Source organism: Miniopterus natalensis, chromosome 6 (assembly GCF_054644295.1).
Source record: "Miniopterus natalensis isolate mMinNat1 chromosome 6, mMinNat1.hap1, whole genome shotgun sequence".
Taxonomy (NCBI): Eukaryota; Metazoa; Chordata; class Mammalia; order Chiroptera; family Miniopteridae; genus Miniopterus; species Miniopterus natalensis.
In genome coordinates, this window is record NC_142086.1 from 54,596,936 (window position 1) to 54,605,264 (window position 8,329).

Here is an 8,329-nt window from a genome sequence, read left to right on the forward strand (position 1 = left end):
ACTGACCAGTATAATTGGGTGGATGTAATGAATAGCAATTTCAGGTCTGCCCATACAGCTCCGGTGTGAAATCATGTTCTTTCTCCCCCTGATCATGTGGCTAGAAGTGAAGGCTTCTGAGACAGTCGAGTAGGGATCTCTGAGTCACCGTCTACAAGACAGCTGCTCAGCAGAGCATCTTGTCTCACAGCAGACTGTGGCACGAGCAAAAAATTAAACCTTGATTGTGTGAAGTCACTGAGACTTTGGGTTTATTTGTTACAGCCGTAAGCATAACGATCAATTTACCTTGCAGGAATAGCGTTAGGATTGCTTGTGGTGTATCTACCATGTGGGGCATTTTCCTCTGCCTTTCAGTGGGGTCTTGCACATAAAAGAAGCTGTGACAGTGATTATTACTTCTACCAGTTTCCAAGAGAGCTACCTCCTTTCCTCCAACCTGCTGCTGCCTCCCTAAGATATTGCTAAGTACCAGCATTACAGGTACTTTGACTACTTAAACCTGTGAGACATCACTTAGGGACATAAAGTTGAAAATGACAGAATAAAGTTAAGAGCCAAGATAGAGATGATTTTTACACAGCCCCTAAAAACAATTATGTGGACATCACTGAAAGCTGGAGACCCCCTGTAGTCGTTTAGAGATTTCTTTCTCCCCACTACACAGGTTTCGCTATAAGTAGCTCAAATATTTTTGCTATGAAGCACTCAGCCTTGTCATGAATAAGATTCATTGCCCTGAGCTGTTTTAACAGAGACATCTGATTTTTAAATAGGGTGACCATAAATACCAATTTTCCTGGGACAGTTCCAATTTGTGCCTGTAGTCCCCAGGTCTTATCCTGTGAGCACCCCTTCTCCCTCTCCAAAGTGCTGTGGTTTGGGTGGTAAGTTATATGGCTACTCTACTTCTAAATAAAGTGTGTGTAATATATTATTTTCCTCAAGTCATTTACTTTAATTGACTATTTTGGCTTATTCTTTGAACCACTTATCTTACCCTACAGCATGTTTTCCCTTTGACCAAAGACAGAGTCAGAGGAATGGAAATATTAAAGGAGTAGAGAATGGAGGATAAATAGGCTCTGCTGAGAGGAAAGATAAGAGGTTGATAAGTAGACACTGACTTCTTACCACCCCTCTCTCCCATATCTATAGCAACTGCCATCTCTGTATTTACTGGCAGGTTACCCAAACCCATGATGTAAATAAAAAGATGAGGATTCTGTCTTTGGATCATTGGCACATGAAAAATAAGCTCTTGTGTTTTAAACTGTCAAAAGTGGTTTGTGAGGGGAGCCCCAAAATCCCTCTTCTGTCTCCAAGGAGATAACTGCCAAGTCCCCACCTAACTGAGAAATTGGGCTAAGCTGCACCTCCTTAGGCACAGTCTGGGGAAAAACCAGGGCTGGGAATAAGGTTTCATGAGAGGAGGGCCAGTGGTAGCCAGGGACTTACTCTTAGGAGCAGATCCTTTTGCCTTCATGAAGGAGGGAGGTTCATGTAGAAACACAGGAAAACTCCCAACACAGGCATTGATTGACTTTGTCTGCCAACCTTTCATTTAGGTAGCTAGAAACAACATAATAACTGTAACCAACAAACATTTATTGAGTACCTCCACATGTTCTTACTGATCTAAGCTTTGTGGAGGATATGAAGGTGATCTCTGCCCCTAAAGGGCTTTTATCATATCAGAAATTGCAAACTGAGGTGCTTACAAGGGCCAGACAGGTAGCATGAATGAATGAAGAAGACCTGATAAAAGAGAAATGATAATGGAAACTACCATTCAGCCCTAGAGTCCTGGAGACAGTAGGAAATGATGGAGACTGTGGGCACTTGGAGAGACAATATCTACTTCAAAACAGGCAGCCACCACCCAGATCTAGCTGGCTATTGCTATGAGAGCCCAGTATGCCAGATTTTACAATTTTCTAAGAGAATCCAAAACTACAGATTTTTATTCAAAATGTGCCTATTTTTAAGTATTGATGTGCATGTTTTTCTTTTTAAATTCTGTGCCCTTATAACACTGTGAGTCTAAATAAACCATATCTGTGGGCTGGATAAAGTCCTTGGACCTCCAGTGTGCTTCTGGGTCCTGGACCTATATAGTTCATACTATGTCAAAGATCAGAGGGCCAATGGGGTTAGGCACATTCCAAACATGCAATTGTTTACTTCAGAACAACTCTTGGCAATCCCTAGAGTTGGAAGGGGACTTAGAGTTTAAGGTTAACTCCTCATTTACAGGAGACACAGAGTGGAGGCACTAAGGCCCTCCCCAAGGTGAGATTTGTGGTGAGATCTGCTCAGCGTCACCACATATAATAAAAAAACACACAAGGCAGCAAAGCATTCAAAGGGCCGTCCTCCTCCTGGTTACACCTTAGTGAGGCCGTGTCCCAGTGCCCAGGATGCAGTGTCTGTACCTGGGCTGCTTCTAGGCGGGTGCCGCGCCCCAGGGCTCTCTTCATCCCTGAGCCCACTAGGAATGCCTTGTGGGCCAGTGGGGAGGGGTTTGGGTTAAATGTGAGGAAGGACCTTTTGGTTGATGACAATGCCAGACCAGGGAGAGGGTTCTGAATAGTTTCCTTTGAAAAGTTTTGGGGCAAGTTAGCATGCAGTAATGATTTGAATGTAGGAGCTGGAAGGTCGTCTAGTCCATCCCTCTGCCTCCAAGGAGCCTTGCCTTTGCTTTCCCATGTCTGGGAGTCCCTAAGGCAAGAGAGAGCAACGTCTGCTGCCATGCCACTGCTCTGCCTTCATGGGGACACTTCTAAGGAAAGGACACACAACTTTCACCTTGGTAACATGCATTTTAAAAACTCACGTTAGAATTTTTTTTTAATGCCCCTTGTAGGAAATATGGAATATAAAGAAAAGCAAGAAGCACAGTAAACATAAGAGACCCCTACTCCCTCCAGATCAAGCCTAGGCAGGGTTCATTGCCAGTAGTTTTCCTGCAAAAGGTCATTTATCTTTATTCTCTCTTTGTCCCCCCTTCCCTGGCTGCAGAAGCTATTTTTAAATTGCCCTGGCAACTAGAGGACACAGGATCAACCTCCTGTGATGCTGCAGTCACCAGAGAGTGAAAGACGGATGGTAGAAGAGCCTGTTTTTCTCCCCTCCTGCCAGAAATGATATCCTTATGGTACATAAAGATGCGAGTTCACTGTCTACCTCTGCCTCCTTTCCTAACTTGGCTGTAGTCAATTTATTCTAAGAAAACTTCTCAGACTGTAGGTCTCGTAGACAACTGTGATAGGTGTTCAGAAACCTGAGACAGAACTACACCCTCTGGTGCAACGTGAGCTGGCCAGGTGGTGATAGTGCTAGCTGTGGAAGTGGCCCCACCCATACGGTAAATAAAGGCCCACACCGCTTGCAGAGAATGTCAAATCAGTAATGAACCAACATAAAGGTGATCTGCATTTTACTATTATCGTGGGCCAGCAATTATTTTGTCAGTGATAAATACTCCTCAATAGTCCCTCATCTCTCTCCTACCCATTACTTTGCTAGCCCTACTCCCGCTGGCACTCCCCCTTCGTTGACACTCCAGGATGACCCAGCTCAGGGTGTTAATACCTAAGGAACCAAGACATTCTTCTGTTCAAATTCTATCAGTCCTGCTATGGACTAAATGCTTGTGTCCCCCTCAAACTTCGTATGTTGAAGACCTAACCACCAATGTGCCAGTATTTAGAGAAGAGGCCTTTGAGAGGTTGTTAGGGTTAGAGTGAGCCCTTATGATGAGATAGTGCCCTGAGAAGATGAGACCGGAGAGCTTGCTCTCTCTGCGTCCGCCATGTGAGGACACAATAAGAAAGCCACCATCTAAATCAGCAAGAAGGCCCTCACCGAGAACCCAAGGATGCTTGTGTCCTGATCTCAGACTTCCAGCCAACAGAACTGTGAGAAGTCAATGTTTGTCATTTAGCCACCATTTATGGTGTGTGTGTTAGAGCAGCCTGACCTGACTAAGGCAAATCCATCATGCTGGTGCTGACGATGAGAAACAGACATCCTGGCTGCATGAACAACCACAACCATGGCCTGCAGGGACCTTTCCTACCAAGACCAGGAAAATGAATTACGGTGAGTCAAACACCCAAAAGGTCCCCTCTTATCTCTCATGATGGTTCCCAAAAGCCTGCTGGTAGAGATTCACTCCCCTGGATCCTGAATGGCATGTGAAGTTCAAAATTCCCCCTTGATAGGGTTTGCCACTTAACCAAAAAGGACTTGTCCTTCAGAAGGGCTTAGATGGATCACAGGAGAGTGAGAAGTGGAGGAAATGGGTGTAGAATAAGTAACCACAATAAATAACTTGTTTGCTTGAAAGTTTTGCAAGGGGCCTACCCCTCCATTTTTCAGTTCTAATTGAGACCAAATTTGTAATCACAATAAACATATGCTAAATAAATGAAATCTTATTGTGTGTACTCCAGAGGGCCATTTTGTAAGTGCAATGAACTCTGACTGGGACCTCCAGCGGCACTTACTCTTTAAAGGAATTATATGTCCTTTCTGCATTTTTACACTACCCCATCTGGAACTGTTCCCCTAACCTTCCTTACATGTCCCTCAGTTGAGCTGAATTCCCTCTTATTTTGGTAAGAGCACCATTCACGTCGAGGTGCATAAGAAGCAGGACTTCAGGAACTTGGCAGTCTAAAAATACACTTGTGGTTTGGATTCATTTTCTTTTTCTATTTTTAATCTGCTTGCATATTTACATGGGACTTTCCTCCTCCGGGGTTCCTATTGCTTCTCAGCTGTGATCTGTTCTTCCCAACGTCTCCTAGAGGCAGCAAACGGGTACTGCTGTACCACTCAGCACCAAGGAGAGTCCTTCAGAGTCGGCCCAAGATCCCTCAGGACTCACGATAGCCAAGCAACCTTGAGATAGTCTATTCATCTCATCTTACCCACCCCCCCTTGGCATCCTGCACTAGGTTACTTTTTAATAACTTTCTGGTTGGGTAACCAGTGTCACTTATGACCATTGTCTGGGAACAGACAGGCTAATCAAAATATTTAACAATGGGTAGAAAATGAACGTTGCAGTGCTAGAGCAAAGGTGCCTCAAAGCCAAGCGTTCACCCTTTAGTTGTGGCAGTGGGTAGAGGTCTGTGGGTCCCAGGGGAGGAGCCAGGACAAATGAGGTAGCTGGCTGCATTCAAGACAGCAGTTCACTTCCAAAAGGTATGAAAATATTTTTTAATATTTTTAACAACTGGGGCAGTTTTGCCTGTGTGTTGGCTGAGTATCAGCCCTGCCAAAGAATAAAGCCTGGAATTCTTAGTAGATATCCCTCGAGTGAGAACAAAGGTAATTTACTCAATTGGTTTGCTGGGTTTATACAGATTGTGAGCAAATTTAAAGGTATCTTACATGAGTTTCCCCTTCAAAGACAATCACAGCAGCCATTCTAACTCTGCAGTTGGCCCCAAGAGTCAATGTCACTCTTCCTTGTGTCTCCTTCATCTGAGCTCAGGTTGTATCTTCCTCCCCTTCACACACACACACACGCGCGCACACACACACACACACACACACACACACACACACACACATACCTCCACCACTATCTACCTTTTCTTTCTCTTTTCTGGAAACACAAGTAGCCCACTGAAGTTTAGAATTAAAATTAGACTATGATGACCAACAATGGTGGGGAGAAGGACTGGGGAGGGGGATAGGATGGGGAGGAAAGGATCATTGGGGAGAAAAAGGGACATCTGTAATATTTTAAACAAAAATAAAGTTAATAAATAAATAAATAAATAAATAAATAAATAAATAAATAAATAAATAAATAAATAAATAAATAAAATTAGACTGTGATGGTAAGAGTAGGCTAGGGCCTGTTACTCTGTATGTACTTCATGCCCTTAGTACAGGTCAAGGATGAAAACACACTGGAGAAACACATTTTGCTTTCAGAAATTGCATTTTTAGAGAAAGAAATCATATAGAGATAGCTCTCGGGACAGCTGTGTGTTCAAATGCAGCATTACAGAAAAGCACTTTAGCAGAGCTATGAATATGTGACCCGCCGAGACTAAGTTCTGACTCCTTCTTTGCGACCAACTCCACCACTGACCAGGCACTGCCCACCCACCAATTCTTTCAACCCTTCTGGGACCATCAGGGCTCCTTTAAAGAATTCCAAAGACTGATTGTTTTGAACACCTAACTCAGTTCAGTGACTTGAATTACATGAATCAAAATTTCCATGCAGTAGCCTAAACATGCATTGAGTGATCTTTGTTGTACGTTTCAAGTGATCATGCCACCAAACTGTTTGCATCTGACGTCATCTGTTCAGGTAGCCTCAAAATTACCTCACAGTATTTTTAAAATTGAAATTTCAAATTTTACTTGTATTGTTGTCTAAAGTATGATATATATTTTTTAGATTCTGAGTGAGACTGTAATAATTCATTTTGGTGCTCATTATAACTATCTAAATAGTTCCCTGGGGTCAAGAGAGTCAAAATTTCACAAGAACGACCAGCTAATCAACAGGCCACTTAAGATTTTCTTTCTCTAAATAGGCAGCCAGAACCACCTGCAAGGGGAGGGTATCACATTGGAAGCTGATTGCTCATTTTGTTAGGAGATTGGCATGGGAAAAGCAAATCTGCAGAAGCTGGTTTCTTCAAATGTAAATTTCAAGTAGCTGCTGACAGTATGCGATTCCTCAGAACTCAACATAAAAGTTAGTACTTTTTATGATCTGGTAGAATATGAAAGAAAATTTGTCTGGTTATCAGCTCCCTGAGATCAAGATGACAAACAGCCCTTCCATGATAACATCTTGAAAGCTTTTGATTCTTTGAAATCAAGAGAAGATTGAACCCAAAAGGTTATTAGGTAATTCTTACATGAAATTGTTGAAAATATCATTCTAGATCTTTTCCTGGGGTAATGAGATTTATAGCTTTAGGATCTATTGGATGTGCGCTTTAAGCTTCACTTTGTTGGCATTTTGCATCAAACATTAGTGCATTCTCTTTAGAATGTCAGTACTTTTATATCAGGTCATATTCTGTGTCAGGCCTTTTTATTTCTAAGTTGAGCCTCTTTTTTTTTAAATCTGGCCTCATGTGGTAGCATTTCCACTCACTATATAAATCCTTAAGCTCAGTTATGTCTTCCTTAACATTCAGCAACCAGGATTTGGTTTACTCAAGGTTTCCTAGTCTGGAGGCCACCACTGTTTTATAACGACAGTATGTTTCTAATCTATATTCAGTTTGGAGGTCATCTGCATCCCATTGCGGGTAAAGGATGATCCCAGCCTCTTTTACTAAATTTGAATTTACAAACTCTTAGAGTTTAGAAATTACCATCTTTGGGGATAATCAAAGTCACTGCCCTTGGCCTAACTCATCCCTTGGTTGCCTATCACCTTATAAATATAATTTTGTTTACCTAAAACATCCAACTTTATAAGGTTACACAGGAGTTTGTTCCCATTGGATTGACATTCACAAATCAGAGATGTTAATATCAGTTTCATTTGTTTCCATGTGACACATAAAAATGTTAACTAAAACCAATACCTTACTTGGATTCCTGCTCTTTCTAGTTCATCATCCAGAAAAATGTTTTGGTTTTTTTCATACCTTTTACTTCCTATCTCTTAGGCATGCCCCTGGACATAATGGGGGAAACTGAGTTATCACTGACATGAGGAAAATATTCTAATAAACTTTGCAGAAAATCTTGTTCCAGGGCTATTGAAAATATCAATAATGCCCACTAATTCATTTTCTCATGAATAGTCTTTACCCCTCTAAAAATATGGCATATAAGTCTATCTTAGTTTTAATATGAGAAATATCATTTTACCCCTTTATCACTCATATATCACATTTGCCTAAGGGTTCAATAATCACATCCTTTAGTCTAGCCTAGCACCTATCAACTCATCTGATGTGATTATAACCTTCAATGTTGTAGTATTGTAACGCCAAACTTGCAAATTTTTGCTTTTTTTTTCCTGAAAGGAACACATAGAATGCCCAGTCCAAGTTTCTCACATTATAAATGTGGAAACCAAGGCCCAGAATGCTGAAGTGACCTGACTAAAACTGCAAAATGAGTTATCTCAAAATCAAGATTCTCACTAGCTCTCCAGCACTTTAATATGCCCATTTAGATATTCAAGTCCTTGTCCTTTATAAGGAGGGATTCAAACATTCCGACTTGGCATTTCTGCCATGTCCTTCATGGGCCAGTTGTCCAAACAGATGGATCAGCCATCTCCATTCTTAGCCTGTCAGAGCTCCTTCCTGAATACTCTAGCAGG